This window comes from Monodelphis domestica, chromosome 2 (assembly GCF_027887165.1).
Source record: "Monodelphis domestica isolate mMonDom1 chromosome 2, mMonDom1.pri, whole genome shotgun sequence".
Taxonomy (NCBI): domain Eukaryota; kingdom Metazoa; phylum Chordata; class Mammalia; order Didelphimorphia; family Didelphidae; genus Monodelphis; species Monodelphis domestica.
Window position 1 is genome coordinate 132,866,344 of NC_077228.1, and position 16,792 is coordinate 132,883,135.

The 16,792-nt window shown below is 33.3% G+C and overlaps 1 protein-coding gene across 10 annotated transcripts in view; it reads left to right on the top strand.

Moving 5' to 3' along the window:
- Positions 1-16,792, top strand: part of DISP1 (dispatched RND transporter family member 1) — a 303,781-nt gene that overhangs the window by 153,241 nt on the left and 133,748 nt on the right. For all 10 annotated transcript variants that reach the window (XM_056815972.1, XM_056815979.1, XM_056815977.1 and 7 more), the window contains one exon: positions 4,463-4,501. The gene's annotated coding sequence lies outside the window, so the exon portion shown is untranslated. The remainder of the gene's footprint in view (positions 1-4,462; positions 4,502-16,792) is intronic.

Below are 16,792 nucleotides of genomic sequence, written 5' to 3' on the forward strand. Positions count from 1 at the left end.
TGAGAGTTCTGCCTTCTCTCACCTCCTCCCAGCCCCTTGATATCCTCCTCCAGCATTTTCTCCTACATGCCATTCTGATAGAGGTGACTCTTCTCTTTGCTGAGGTTAGCCCCTTTAAATGATATGATCCCCTTGCATTCTTTTCCTGCACATTGATCCCACAGTCATCTCCCTCTCTCCATTTTCAGTCTCTCCCTTTTCATTATATATTTATAAACACATCCAGATCTTTCCTATCCTTTAACTAAACCAAAACTCTTACTAGATCCCACCATCCTCACCATTTAGTTATATCTCTTCTGCCTTTCGTAGCCAAAATCCTTGAAAAAGCTATCTACACTAGATGGCCTCCACTTCAATCACTTTCATCTCAATACTTTGCAATATAGTTTACAACCACATCCACTCAACTGAAACTTATTTTTCCAAAGTCACTTAGCAGAGATCTCTTATTGCTTTCTCTCAATCTCATCTTTTTTGATCTTTTCAGCATTTGATTCTATTGACCACCCCCTCCCCCTAGATGCTCACTTTCAAGTTTTTTGTGCCACTGCTTTCTTCTGGTTCTCTTCTTTTCTGCCTTTCAAGGATCCATCCTTGTGCTTCCCATAAACTTTGGGTTTTTCCAAAAACTGGGCACTTTTTCCAAAAGTTCCAAGGCTTTGACCTCAGCTTTCCTCTCCTTCTCTGCTATTTCCCTTGGTGAGTTCATTAGTTTCCATGGATTTAATTATCATCTCAGTGTAAATGTTAATGTAGATGTTACCCTAAAAACTATGATTTCCAGCAAAATCATGATTCCCAGAACCCCATCCACTTCCTCTTGTTGCATATAATTATAAAAATACCTGAAGTTTCTTACGATTAATTTAAATCTTACATTTTAAAAAATTTAAATCTTACATTTATTTTTATTTTTTAAAGTTTATTATCTAATAAAACAGAAGCATGCGACTAAGTTTTTTCTACCTGCTCAAAAGGCCCGCTCCACCAAAGCTGTAACATGAAGGAAAAAAGAGAGATGGACCTCCACCAAATTTATATCCTGTCTATGTCAGCATGTAATGACAGGATGGGGTTCTGGTAATCGTAGTTTTGCTGGGAATCATAGTTTTTAGGGTAACAGATTCTACATAATCCATATATCTAGTTATCTCAAGCTCAACATGTTTAAAACAGAATTCAGTATTTTTTTCTTCCAAACTTACTTCTTTTATAGACTTTCATATTAGTGTTGAGGATACCACCATTTTCTCAGTAGTCCAGGTTTGCAACTTTAACATATTCTTTCATTCTCACTTTCATTCTCACCATATCTATCCCCACATATCCTGTTGCCAAATCTTGTTTAATTTATAATAGACTATTGCAATAATTTTCTATTTGAGCCTACCTGCTTTAAGCCTATCCATTCCCCAATCTATTCTAAACCTTCAAGGTTTCTTTCAACCTTCAACTTTCAAATTGATTTTCTTAAAATGTTATTCTAACTATGAGACATTCCCACCCACAAACCCTTAACTAAATTCCAGTGGTTTAGTCTCATTTCTAGTTACAAATATAAATTTGTCTATTTGACATCTTAATGTCATCATAACCTGACTCCTTTTCTATCTTTCTAGTCTTCTTACATGTATTACTGGTGATTCCCCTCTATACACACACACACACACACACACACACACACACACACACACACAAGCTCCCATCTCCATCTACCTGACTTTTTACTACCTGTACTTCTCTTATATGATACCTGGAATATACTCTCTTCACTCCTGCCTCTTAGAATCCCTGATTTCCTTTAAGATTTAGGTACATACCAGGAAACCTTTCCAACTCCTCTTCCCCTCAGCATATTCTCTTCCCAAATTACCTTGTAGTCATTTTCTATACATAATGTATACATTTATACATGTACATACTCTCTCATCTATTAGAATGTAAGCTTCTTGAGAGAAGGGATTGTTTCATTTTTGTCCCTTCATTGCTTAGCATAGTGCCTAGCACATAGTTCATGCTTAATAAATGCTATTGATTAATTGATTGTTGGAAATAGCTTAGATTTGTTTGCTTTTCATCAAGTTGATAAATTTAGTTTTATGCTTGGTATCTTCTGTCTGAAAATATAACAAGGCTTAAGATTCCAAGAAAAGGCTGAAAATTTGTACTTGTAGTGTAAACTCTTGGTGTCTGGAAGAAAAAAACCATTAACCTTAGGTAATTATTATTGATAAATACTGTGGCCATGTGTTAAAAATACGTTGAATATTTTTAGGGCCAGTTTAAGAAATAAATATTTACTAACCTTAAAAAAATTAAATGTCTACACTAAAAATATTTGTAAGTGCTTTTATAAGTTGTTCTTTATTGAAATACTTAGCTCTTCTTGACCATAGGAGAATAGGCAAAAGAACAGACTGGAAAACTTTTGAAAATCTTATTTTGGGAAGAATGTTTAAAAAGTTATCTGTTTTCAATAGCTTTGGAACCAATTAAATATGCTTGCCTGTGCTAATTAATTGCCTTAGAATTTAGCTCAGCATATGAAAATACTAAAGACATATGCAGTTTAATTATGATCACTGCCTCCAAGAGAAGAAGGGTGGCATAACAGAACACTAGTCTTGGATTTAGGAAGATTTGTCAAGGTCTGCATTTAAGTCTTGCTTCTCCTGTGTCCTGGCAGTGTGTCAATCCATTTAAATATTCAGTGACCCAGGCAACACCCTGAGATAATATAGATTAGTTGATGAGCTACAATAGTGGGTGAAACTTTCATCTCTGGGGAATTCCCCTCATTGATGAAATTATCCTCCTTTCCTGCCCTCTACCAAGAAAAGGGACTTTAAACTCAGTGGAGTAAGAGAGCAAGACGAAATTCTGAAATTATATCCTCTTTTCAAAGGTCAGTTTTTTACCCTACTTTAAAGTATGAGTGTCTGGCAGGAACATGTGGAAATTTAGTGTAGGGTTTTGTAGACTAAACAGAACTTTTGTATTAATAAGTCTCTGCAAATGCAATTCTCGTGTTTTTAGCATCCTTCAAAGGCTTTTGTTTAAAATCTCAGGTAATTACACTCCGTGATTTAGTAAAGATCACAAAGTCTGCTGTATAAGCTAGTTATATTTGTGACATTTTAAATTCTGGATACTTTAATTCTTTACAAATATGAATAGAATTTTACTTTTACTTTCCCCTTGGGTTCCTTTTAAACTGTAAAGTTGGTATATTATTCTATTTATACCTATGCATCCAGTTCAGATTATTTGCACCTATATAATATAATAGAGACAAAATACGGATAATGCAAAATCTTTCTTAAGTCATTGGTTTTAACTTCATTCTATCATTTATCAAATGGTTTGCATTTCATTTCATTTCCTGTTTGAAGTGTTAATGAACAGTGAAATAACTCCAGAATTGGAAACTGGATAGAACAGATAGTTTTTAAACTTTTAAATAGATAATTTATTTCTTGCTAATCTGATAACTGACTGTTTACATTTATAAACAAATTCTACTAATTAAAATAACAGCAGCACCCCTTTTTTAAGGCAAAGGAAGAAATATAATACAAAAATAGAAATGAGAGGAAAGAATGAGTCCTGTGTACTACTGAAAGAATGATCTAAATGGTATATATAGAAATCCAGTTTTGTCAAAGTATGCTATAACTTTAGCTATGTAGATCTTCAAGTAGTGATTTATCTAAATTGCAAAGGTTTCTGAATATCTGAGGGATTTCCCTTTTAGGCATCAATACTTAAAAAAAATAATTTCCCAATTTGACATTGAATTTCCCCCTATTTTCCTTCATCCTTAAATAAATTATACCACAATCAGCAAACTATTCTGCAAGGCAAAATCTAGTCAGGCAGTGCCCTTCTTTGTACACTAGAGAACTAAGAGAATGGTTTTGACGTTTTTGAATATGGTAAAAACTTATTTAAAAATGTGAAAAACCATTCTTAGCTGCTGAACACGAACAGGCAACTGGCTTTGGCCCACAGAGTAGACTGCATATCTGGGTACTCTACTGATCATAATTTAATCCTTTTTGATGACTTGGGTTATCATAAACCCTATTTAACTTTTATATATTATTAATAACAACAACAACAACATTAGTGCTTTGCAATAGGATACATCGATGCCCTTGGCACCTATTGAAATTTGTAGAGTAGTTTACATGTGAAAAATGGATTTAAGTTGCTATAATTTTAGTTACTCTATCTAGTTTGTGCCTTAATAGAGTCTTTCCCTTTTTAATCTGCTTTAAACTTGCGGTGGAATTGAGAATTATGACTAAGATTTTTGAATTTGGATGTGAAATAAAAATAAATGGGCTTTGAACAAGAGCCCAAGGCGTGGTCTCATGAGTAAAGTGCATGAGCTTTTAGAATATGGACTTTATGACACATGTTTTGGCTGCTCAGATGTGTTTTTGCTTACTTTCAGGTTCTTTGCTGTGCCCTGAAAAGTGTGACTTCCAGATAGGTGAGTCCCAGATTCATAAAATGTTACTGTAAATTTTTTTTTTTACTACAGTGGGAATATTTTCATTATTTCCTAATATTTATTTGCCTTCTAAGATTTTACTGTGAAGTTTTAGATTAACTGTGGTAGTTCCAAAGGAAGATTTTGTATATTGTTATAAAAACTCAAATTGACTGTAATAAAGCTCATGATCTTCTTAAAAGTCATAATTTATTTATTTTTTAAATCTGTAGGTGAGAGTGCACCACTCTTCTTAATGTCATTAGAAAGTCTCTGCTATTTCTAATTAAAAAAAAAAGTTATTGGATTCAGTCCATGTTAAATATTAAAGGATTTTTGTAGATGAGACATAGATTTGGAGATGACACCTATTTGAATCTTAATCTTCTTCATTATTTATGTCATAGGATTTCCCGTAATGTCAAATCAAGGTTTCATGGCCTTAGTTTTGTGATTCTCTAGGATGATTCTAGTTATCTAAAGAAAAATAGAGCAGAATTCTCAATATAGTCTTGCTACAAAATTAATTATATTTCTCTTTAAGTTTTAAAATGCATTGTTTTTATACTTTTGAAGGAGTGTGAAAGTATTACAAAGCAATCAGTATTTCTAGTTCAATTTTTAATTTTTTAAAAAAAGCTTCTCTACTCAGTGAGATAGTCTAAATATTATCTACAGATGGAGTACCAGGGACCCAGAGAGAATAAGTGTCTTGTTCATTGTCATAGTTTCATTTAGAGGTGGGAGGGATCTTAGGACTCATGAGTGTAACACTTTTATTTTATAGATTAGAAAACAGAAGATCCCAAAGTGAAGTGATTTGTTAAAGGTCCCCCAGGTTGGAATTTGCAAAGTAGGATTTGAATTTAAGCCTCTCATTTTAAATCCCATGTCCTTCAGTATGCCACATGTGATTGAATAATTCATATGCTGCTGTGGCTTGGGACAGAGAAGAGAAGATTGTATCTAACTGCATTTAATAACTGGATTACAGAGGTTGTACATAATTATCCAAATCAGATTCCCTAAAGGTTTTCTCTTTGCACTACTATTAAATGAATCTTCTACTGCTCAACATAACTTAAGTTATTTCAACTTTTTCCTTAGAGAAGAGGTAGAGGAACTTTTTAGAAATAAAATATAATTAACTGGAAGTTAAATTTAGGGTTGGTTGTGAATTCTTTTTAAGTGACAGCAATAGGCAGTGTTCCATTTATCTTATAGCCTAAGAATTTCTTGATAGAAATTGTGATTTAATTGGTATAAGGATTCAGTTAGCCTACCCTTGCAAATCCCCAAAAGGTCAAACTATTTAAAAAATAATTTTTTTACATTGTAGTTCCCCCTCATATCCACCCCTTATTGCCTTCTAGAGAGCTAATCATCTTTTTTTTTAAAACCTTTTCTTTCTTAGTAATAAATCCAAGACAGAATATGGGTAAGGCAATTGGAATTAAGTGACTTGCCAGGTCACACAGGTAGGAAGTGTCTGAGGCCATATTTAAACCGAAGTCCTCCTTACTCCAGGCCTAGTACTTTATTCACTGAGCTGTCTAGTTTCCCCTCTAGAGATATCCCTTATAACAAAAACTTAAAAAAAAAAGGATAAAGAGGAAAGCCATCTTTAATCAAAATCTAACATTATATGAAATTTCTAATACTAGTGGAGACCCCATGCCTTATAAAGGAATTTTCGTATCTCTTCTTTAGGGGCAAAATTTGTTCTTTTTTTTTTTTTTAAACCCTTACTAAGCATTGGTTCCAAGGCAGAAGGAAGAGTCGTAAAGGGCTAGGCAATTAGGGTTAAGTGACTTGCCCAGGGTCACACCTGGCAAGTGTCTGAGACCAGATTTGAACCTTGGATCTTTCATTTCTAGGCCTAGCCCTCAATCTGCTAAGTCATTTAGCTGCCCCTCAGAGTTTGTCCTTTATATTTTTGCATCATTCCTTTTTATTTTGTGGTAGTTGTTCTTTCCATTTATATCTTTACAGTCATTTGTCTTTTGTTTCTTAGTTCTATTTACTTCATTTTCCATTAGTCCATATAGATATTTCCATACTTTTGTTTATTCGTTGCTTCTTTATAGCACAATAATATTCTATTACATTCCTGGGCTGAACTTTGTTTAACCACTCCCTAATCTATGGGCATCTACTTTGTTTCCAGTTATTTGCATTTATGCCTAGCAATAGAATCTCTAGGACTAAAGTTAAGGACATTTTAGTTACTTTACTTCTATAATTCCAAATATATTTCTTGAATGGTTATACAGATTTCTTTCTAGAAAAGTCACAGCTCCACCAGCAATGCAATAGTATGTTTGCCTTTCCATAATCCCACCAACACTGAAGTTTCCCAATTTTTCTCATCTTTGCCAGTTTTCTGGGTGGAGGTAAACCCTTACAGTTGTTTTAATTTGCATTTCTCTTATTTAAAACATTCTTCCATGTGGTTATTCATAAATTGCATTTTTCATATTTTGAAAACTATTTGTTCATATCCTTTGACCACCTAATTATTGGAGAATGGGAAAATTCACATTAATACAGATCATCACTTGCACTGAAAGACATAGTCTTATAAGCTCATGTGGCTTCAGACACTTCTTAGCTGTGTGGCTCTGGACAAGTCAGTTAACCATGATTGCCTAGCTCTTGTTGCCCTTTTGTCTTAGAATTGATAGTAAGGCAGAAGGTAAAGGAAGGAAAGAAGGAAGGAAGGGAGGGAGGGAGAAAGATGTGGTCTGGTAAGTTGTTTTTTTAAGATTTATCTGTGCCAAGGAGAGGTTAAATGAATTTCCAAAAGTGACACATCTAGAATGTGTGTCAGAGGAGTACCATTTCACCATGCTACCTAAGAATAGGAAAGTGAAAAACCCTATTCAAGAAATATAACATAATAAAGTAAACTTCAACTCTGTATTACACTAGTTGAGGAAGACATGCAAAGGTGAAGGGAGAATGTTGTGGGGATGAAGTTCAGAGGGAGAAGTTGATAAGATAAATACACAAAAGCAGAAGTACACAGAAAAGGAGATGCTGAGAGATTAACACATAGGAGAAGGGGGGAAGAGACCGAGACTGAGAGAGAAAATAAGAATATTGAGATTAACTGTAAGTAATAATTTTCCCCTTTTTTAGCCTTTTAAGATCTTACTAATGAAAGAGATATTTAGCCAAAATTCTGTGTTATTTTCATTCTTATTTGCATAAATGGAGCTATCTCCTCTTGGTAATTCTTTGAAGGGTGGTTGAAATTAACTTGAGGAATGGAAGATCACCACTTTCTTTGGTATATATAGCTCTTTCATTGTATGTGGATCCTTTAAAGCAGGAAGCCCATTTTAACAGTAGATATTTATTTTTAAATTAACACAGGATATAGGGACTGTTTTTTTTTCCTCTTAAGGTGCCAGAAATTAACCTTATCCAACTGAGCATTGCATTTCTTTCTATTACTTAAAATCTGTCTTCTGAATAGTCTTCTATCCACAAGGTACATTAACAAACACAGAAATTTACAGCAAACATCAGTCTACTCTACTCTTATTTATAATTTTTCTTATCTAATTAGATTTACATGGATAGATTAAAAGTACCTAAACTAGCTTCCATAGAATTAGATGTATAAGAAACCTTAAAGAATATCTGTTCATTACTCTAATTTTACATAAGAGAAAGGTACAGAAAGGATAAATAATCTCCCCAAAGGCTTAGATTGATAATAAGTGAAAAAGTTGGGACCTGAAGCCAGATTTTCCAGCTCCCAATTAATTTTTTCCACTGTACCAATCTATCAGTTGATTAGCAAGCATTTGATAAACACATAGTATATGTCAGACACTGTGCTTAGCACTGGGAGTACAAAGAAAAGGGGAAAAAAAACACTAAAATAATCTTTTCGCTCTACTATCATGAGCTTCTTAATGAGAGAGACAACATATAGAGACTTATTTAACATGCATATGCAACTATTTGAAGAGAAGTGAATAATCATTTAATAAGCACCTATTATTTGCCAGCCACTGTATTAAGTACTTTATAAAGATTATCTCATTTGATCTTCATCAGAACAGTAAATCCTTTTTTTCATCCTCATTTTATAGTTGAGGTAGATATTACAATGATCTCCATTTTGTAGCCGAGGTAGATTTTATTATGACCCTCATTTTATAGTTGAAGAAACAGAGGTTACCAGTGGTTAAGTGACTTTCTGAAGGTCACACACATTGTCTGCAGTTGTATTTGAACTCATCTTCCTTCATCTGGGCCTAGCACTATATCCATTGTGCCACTTTGCTCCCCAGAAGAAGCTGGGAAAGATCTTCCGCAAGGGTTGGAGTTTGAGCTGACTCTTGAATAAAGCCAGGATATCAAAAGGCAGAGGGGAGCAAAGCATTTAAGGCATGGAGGCCAGTCAATGCAAAGGCACATGAAGTGGGGAAAGGGAAGGAGGAATAGCAAATGAGTCAGCATAGTTGAATTGTGGACATGGAGGGAGAAAAGTTTAATAAGACTAGAAAGATAGGAAGAAACTAGTTTGTGAAAGGCTTTAAATGTCAAATAATATTTTCAACTTGATCTTGTAAGCAAAAGAGAATCACTGGAATTTAATAAGTATGCAGGAGATGGGATGGTGGTGGTAAGCATAATATGGTTAAATCAATGTTTTAGAAAAATCCCTTTGGTAATTATTGAAGAGACTTGAGTCATGGAGACCAATTGGAAGACTTACATTAACCCAGATTAAAAGTGATAAAAGGCTTGAACCGGAGAAGTAGCTATGTTAGTGTAAAGAATTGGAAATATATGTGAGATGTGAAGGTAGAAAAAATAAGATTAGGCAATTGGCCAGATATGTAGAGTGAACAAGAGAGAGGAGTCAGAAAGGATGAATCTAGTGATTGGAAGGATGGTAGTTATCTTTACAGTTATAGGAAGATGTGTAAGAGTGGTGGTATGAGGATGGGGGTTGTAAGAAATGATGAGTTTGGTTTTGGACATGTTGAGTTTGAGATGTTTATAGGATATCTAGTTGGAAATATTCATAAAAGAGTTATCTAGCCTGGATATACAGATCCTAGCAGTCATCTGCATAGAGATGATAACTGACTTCACAGGAACTGATGAAATTATCAAGTATAAATAAAGAAAAAAGAAAGGCTAATCAGAGGACATTCACAATAAAGATCCAGTAAAAAGATTGAGTAGCTGAACAGGTAGTAAGAGAATCAAGAGAGAGCAATGGTATTAAACTTGAGAAAAGTTAATAACCAGTAGGAAAAGATGATTACCAGTGTCAAATGTAGCAGAGAGATCAAGGGTGAGGATTAAGAAAAAGCCTTCAGATTCTGAAATTTAGAGATAATTGGTAACTTTGGAAAGAACAGTTTCAGTTGAATGAAGTTGGAATCCTGATTGCAAAGGGTTTAGAAGAAAGTGAAAAGAAAGGAAGTGTAGACATACTAGAAATCCTTTTAGGGGGTTTATCAGAGAAATGAAGGAGAGATGCAAGAAGATAGCTAGCAGAGATGGCAGGACTAAATGAAGGGTTTTTTTTGTTTTTTTTTTGTTTTGGACTGGAAGAGACAAGTTTTTTGTAGGAACCAAGGAGAGAGTGAGGAGGGAAAGAGTACAGATACTATTTCTCCTGTCTGCTAAAGAAGACAGGAGCAGATGAGACCAAGGGTTCAAATAGTGTGGGTAACTTTGGCAATGAGAAGAACCTTTTCCATCAGAGATTGGAATGAAAGAAATAGTGGGGAATGACCACAGAGTGATATGAAATGAGAAGGGGAGAAGGGAACTCATGGTGAATATCCTCAGTGTTAGGCAGTTCATTCACACCATCTGCAATGGAAAGTCTTTCCAATCCCCCCCTCCCCAGGCACTTTCTTCTAAATATCATTATCTATCGTGATCATCATAGCTAACATGTCAATTTAAGGTTTGCAAAGTGCTTTATATATATTATCTCATTTGATCCTCACAATAACTTAAATGAAGTAAGTATTATTATTATTCCATTTAACTGATGAGGAAATTTATCTGACAAGAAAATAAATGACTTGCCAAGGTTCATACAACTGGAGTTACTGAAATGGGATTCAAACTCTTCCTGTGGCACTCTATCCATTATTCCACCAGTCTTCCAGAAATTCTCATTTTTTATATGTTATATCCCACCAACCTAAATAGAATGTAAGTCTTTTGCCAATAGGGACGATTTATCCTTTTATTTTTTGTGTTGTTAGGATTTAAGCAATGTCTTGCCCTTTATAGGCACTTAATAAATTCGTGTAGGTTTGCAGTGAATTAGATTACTATAATAAATTACTCTTATTGTTTATGTATTTCCTTTTTTGTTTGATGAGTAAAAAGTCAGCATTGTACATTGATTTTAGGAATTTGTGTTATTTAAATGCCTGCTCTGTCAGCTCCTAATTTTAGACACTCAGTTTAGTATTGGTTTGAGATCCATCTAAACTATGTGAAATCAGAGTCCCAGAGAAATTTGACATTCCCTGCTTAAAGGTACTGAAGGTTAAGCAGCCTAAGTCCTTGATTTATCTGAATACAGAAAAAATTCTCAGGCTCCCACTGTTTGCTAACAACCAGTCAGAAAAAATTGACTCCTCTGTACTAGAAGACTTGTGTTTGGGCAGTCCCTGAAAAGAAGACAGTGCAGTGAATAAATATTACATTTGTGCTCAAATACATTTTCTTTTGCCTTGTTATATTTCATCCTTCATTAGTATGTCAGCAATGCTGAGATCAAATAAAATCTTCTGTATGAATTGTGACAGTGTCCATTTTTACTCAAACCCTTCAGAGCCCTTTTATGCAGAAGAAAAGTAGTCTGTTGATTTCATTTTCCTAATCAGAAAAGGTGGGGGTTTAAGTGCTAGACAAAAGAAGAAAAATGTTCTTATGTTCATTACTTTTAGAAATCCCTTGAAAAAAGACTGTATTAGAGTACTCACCATTGTGTCAGATTGTAGATTCATAGACTGTTAGCTCCTTTTTGCTGCTCCCTTTTTTAATTAACCAGCAACTTCCCAAGTTGAAATAGGAATGATTTTCTGGTCATTAGATATATTTATTAGTTTCCCAATTTTTGTTTTTAATTGCTACTTTGGCCTTCAACCATTTATCCTCTCGACAGATCAAGAGCTAAATAATAAATTCAAAACTATGAGTTATTGTTAAATGGCATTTGACATTTTTTGATTTCAGGATATTCTCAGAATGCTAATTTGAAAAAATATTCATTTAAATTTAATAGTTTATGTCATCTCGGGAAAACAGAAACTTTTGGATCATTCAGGTAGGAACTCTGATTTAATTTGATGCAAACATGGTTTCATTAGTCCAATTGTGTAGCATGGATGGAATGCCTTACTTGGAGTCAGGAAGACTCATTTTCTTTTATTCAAATCTAGCATCAGATATTTATTAGCTACGTGACTCTGGGTAGGTCACATAACTTTGATTGTCTCAGTTTCCTCATCTGTAAAATGAGCTGGAGAAAGAAATGGCAAACCATTTCAGTATTTGTAACAAACAAACCCCAGATGGGGTCAAGAAGAGTCAGGTACAACTGAAAAAGAATAATAACAAAACTTTAAATAAGTTGTATACCTCTTAGATTTCTCTGGTTATAGATCTAGAAATCCTAGAAAACTTAAGAAAGTGACATTTGCTGAGAAATGCTCTTCAAATTGTTTAATGACCTTTACTGTAAACTTAATTACTCGTACCATCTTTATATGAAATTATATTTAGTAAATTTTAATGAAGATGGGAAATTTAGCAAATTTTATTTTAAAATAGCATTTATATTAAGTTAAATCTTAGAAAATATTTTGTCCTTTCTGTCAATTTTTAGAATAGTTCAATTTAGGATCTATGTAGTAGTAATGCCTATAATGGAAAATGTACACCTGTGGTAAAAGAATGTGTCTAGTAAATATGTTTATACAGCTGCATCGTAATGTGCCCCATTACAGTGTGCATTCTGGAATCAAGTAATGAGTCTCATTTCCAAACAACCGTTAATTTTGGCTTGGAAGTAGCTAATTAAATAATAATCTTACTTTTTAAATCTAGACTGTATAAATGTTGTATGGCATTATTGTAGACATCAGCTTCAAATATTAATGTATGAATTTGAAAGTTATTATATGCTGACTTATTTCTGAAATAGTCCATACTTTTTATAAAAAATATTTCTTATTTATAAATTATATTTTAATACCTATATTTAGTAAGGTTTACATAAAATTTTATAGCACTTACAGAGAATTATTTGTCATACTTCAAGAAAAATTATTATTCATTAATTTAATTTGGCCTCTGAAAGCAACCTTTATCATTAGTAGATTATATATACTCCATGGGCTTATTAGCATTAGATAATATGTATGACTTCATTCAGGCTTATTAGCTCATGAAAAATTATTTTTAAAAGCTTGAATAAAGACAAATTAAAAAAATAAGAAAATAAACCTTGGAATTTTCTTAATGATGGTTATAAGTAGTCAGTTTCACATTTCAATTATATATGAATTATTTCTCTATTTCTGTCTATTTAAAGATTAAATCAGAGAATTTAGAACTGCAAGTGGCATTAGAGATCATTGAGTTAAAACTCCTCATTTTACAATTGAGAGAGATCAGGGTCAAAGAAAGAAAATAACTGGATATTTTTTAGAAAGTTAAACATTGGTAGATTTCTTCTGCTTAAAGCACCAAAACTCAAATGACAAACATTCCTTTTCAATTTATCATGTGAAAGAAAATGTACCCAAATTTTCTGATGAGAATTATCATCCTGATTCTCAAATCTGGGAAGAATACAGAAAAAAACCCAACAACTATAGATCCAATTTCATAGTTAATGTAGATGAGAAAATTTTGCAAGTGCACACATAAATTTCTTCAGTATTACGCACTTGAATTTATACCATGGATACAAAAATGGGTCAAAATTAAGGAAATTATTAGCATAATTAATCTTGAAACCAAAAACCATATTATTATATCAGTAGTCATAAAAAACATTTGAAAACTATTGTACTAGCTTTTAAGAGCATAAATATTTATTTTTATTTTAAATATATAACATATATGTAGGGTTCCAATAATATAATATATATGATTTCTTAAGAATAGGTAATATAAATACATGGATTGAAGGGATATGGTTGAGGATGTAGACTAAATGAACATCCTACTGTAAACATCAACAACATGGAAATAGGTTCTGATCAAGGACACAAGTAATACCCAATGAAATTGTCCCTTGGCTGTGGGAAGGGTGGGTGGAGAGGAGGGAGGGAAATAATGTGATTATTGTAACCAAGGAATAATGTTCTAAATTGACTAAATAAACTAATTAAAATGAAAAAAAAAGAATAGGTAATAAATTAGAATATATATGCGTATTGAAGAGAAACAAATTCTCACTTTAGCTATATCTACACTAGTTTTTATTTATGTATTTATGTATATATATACATATCCATGTATATGCTTTACATAATAAATTTTACATATATTGCATTAATTATGAAAGAACTAGCATTATTTACAATGAAAAACACTGAAAACTTTCTAGGCATTTGTAAGATTAAAATTCAATATTCAATTCAAAATTCAAAATATTTAATAATTCCAAGTATTTTATTTCATAAGATTTGTTAATAATCACTTGAAGTAGAGGAAATAAAAAACCATGAGTAAAGAGGAATTTCTCCCAGACCACACTTGCTGGAGAAGAGAGAGGGGGTGGAGTTATAGAAACTTTATCTACCAAATGTAAGGATGCAACATGGAAATGAAAGAGGAATTCTGGGAAATAGAGTCCTAGGGTACAAAATTCTAATTACACAACCGCCCTACTCTGTGATCCTTTGGAAGACTAGACTCACTAATGGATCATTTAAACATAACCAGCTTATAGCTCTAAAGATTTTTAAATAAAGGTTTATGCAACATTGCAGTTTCCAAGGGGGAAATTGCAATAATCTGAGGATAAGAAGGAAATAAAAGAGAAAAAGAACAAAACCAATGATTGCTACATTGATTTAAAAAACCCAACAATTTGGGGGCAGTCCCCTTTGGCATAAGAGTATACATTCAAAACAAAAGCATTCAACCCCCCACAGTTCAAAATCACCACATCCCAAAGTTCACTCTGGATCTTTTGGTGCAGTGCATTGTTTCTGCAAGCATCTTCATGGTGCCTTCTTCAAACAGTTCACTTTCTGGATTTGGGGAAGTAGCAAGTTTCTTATCCTAAAATTACTCTCAAAAGAATTTAAATTTTGAATTATAGGATAATAATACAATCACCCCCTGAGGAGGGTGGTGACAAACACATGGATCACTCAGGGATACATGGCTAAGTTATGAGGTATATGAAATTAAAATTAAAGAAATTAAAAACATCAAAAAATCCAAGTAAAAGAGAAAAAAAAATAACTTCTTGATGAAATGTAAAATATCAAAGTCTTATGTGTAAAAATTCTAAGTAAGGAAAAATAAACTTATATAACAGGTCCCTGAATCAGGGCCTGATTAAAGTGATATATGTCCCACAAGCCTGTAGTAGTAATTATGCACTTACCCAATCTACAGCCAGAACTACAGAAAATTTGCCACACTATGAAAGAAAGAAAAAGGATTAGATTTTAGCAGCAAATGGAAAATAGTTTTTCCTGGTTGGATTTTACCTTTCACTCTTAGGGATAGGGGAGCCAGGATGGTAGCCAAACTTTGGTACTTGGTAGAATGTGGCAGGGGGAAGACCTGCATCTGAAATATGTCAAATAGGTGCAACCTTGAACCTCAAACAAATTCAAGTCCACTGTTTTGGCACAGAATCTCATTGATCCCACCAGGATTGGTTGGTCTCTTTGACCTTGTGCTCATTGGCACTGTGAAGTGGCTCTATTTGTGATCCCTTGTCTTAGAATCAGACCCAATCATTAATAAGGTCCCATAATTTTTAACAAGCAATGAATGGCAGGTTTCCATAGACTAAAGCATTGACAAAGGGCTAATAGACATTTTAAACTTACCCTAGTGCAAAATTAAAAAATTACCTTAATAATGGTAACATGTGCTTTAAGTACAAAAAATGGTTTTATTTAAATATTCTTCATTGTTACAAGAGAGGGTTTAATGTTGGGGTATGTCAGCATGAATGTGGTATTAAAAAAGGTATAAATAAAAGTTAGGAAAAGAAAGTGTTACATGAAGATATCTTGGATCTAAATAGTGATGTATTATTTATTATCTCTTATTTTGATTAACCCTGTCAAAAATGAAAATTTCATTTAGAAAGAAAGCAAATAAATCAGTGGAACTAAATTATTTCAAATCTATTGCCATTCCAGGAAAAACCAAGTGCTTGGTGGATGTCATGTGGTGTTTTTTTTTTCCATATTAAAGAAGCCACACAAAGAAGAGAGGGACCACAAAACAGTAATTAAGGTGGCATGGTTTTAGGGAAGGTATTTTTTTTTAAGCAGGAAGGAAGTAATAATAAAAGGTTGACAGATGAATGAGAGTAGAGAATTTTTCAGGGGGCAAAAATTAATATGTGTAATGCAGAGGGAAGATATGTGTTAGAATACTGACTTGGTTGAAAATGGGAGATCTGACCAGTGGGACTGTCATTAGAAATGTTTGGAAAAAGTAGAGAGGAAACCATTTAATGGGAGAGCTTAAATGCTGGGTGTGTAATTTATTTTTGGTGTTCAGAATGAGGTTATTGGGCAGAGACTACAGATGTAAATGTCATTCTGCTTGGCCATGTTTAAGAAGGAATGGAAAAAGAAGAGTTTGTTAGTAGAGAGTTGGAATAATGTAGCCTCTAGAGTCTTACTCTTTGTGGAAAGTCAGATAATGTGAAATCTAAGTCCATTTAGAACAATCATATTCTCCTAGTGCATGAGGGCCTGGACTAAAAGGGCAAATAGAAAGGATAAATTTTAACTCATAATTCAGTAGCACTTTAAGGTTTACAAAATGCTTTTTTCCATAATAGCCCTGTGGGGTAGGCAATGTTATTATCCATGTTCAGCATCATAAAGGAATATTGTTTCACCAGTGAAGTTTGCTTTACATTCTTATTTGCTTTGCTTTCTACTTCACATGCCACAAGGTCTTTCCATTTGACTTGGAAATGAGACCTCCTCCTATATGTGTTATCTCCCCCATTAGAATGTGAGTTCCTAGAAAATAAGGACCAACAGATTCTTCTACTTGTATACCCAATGCTTG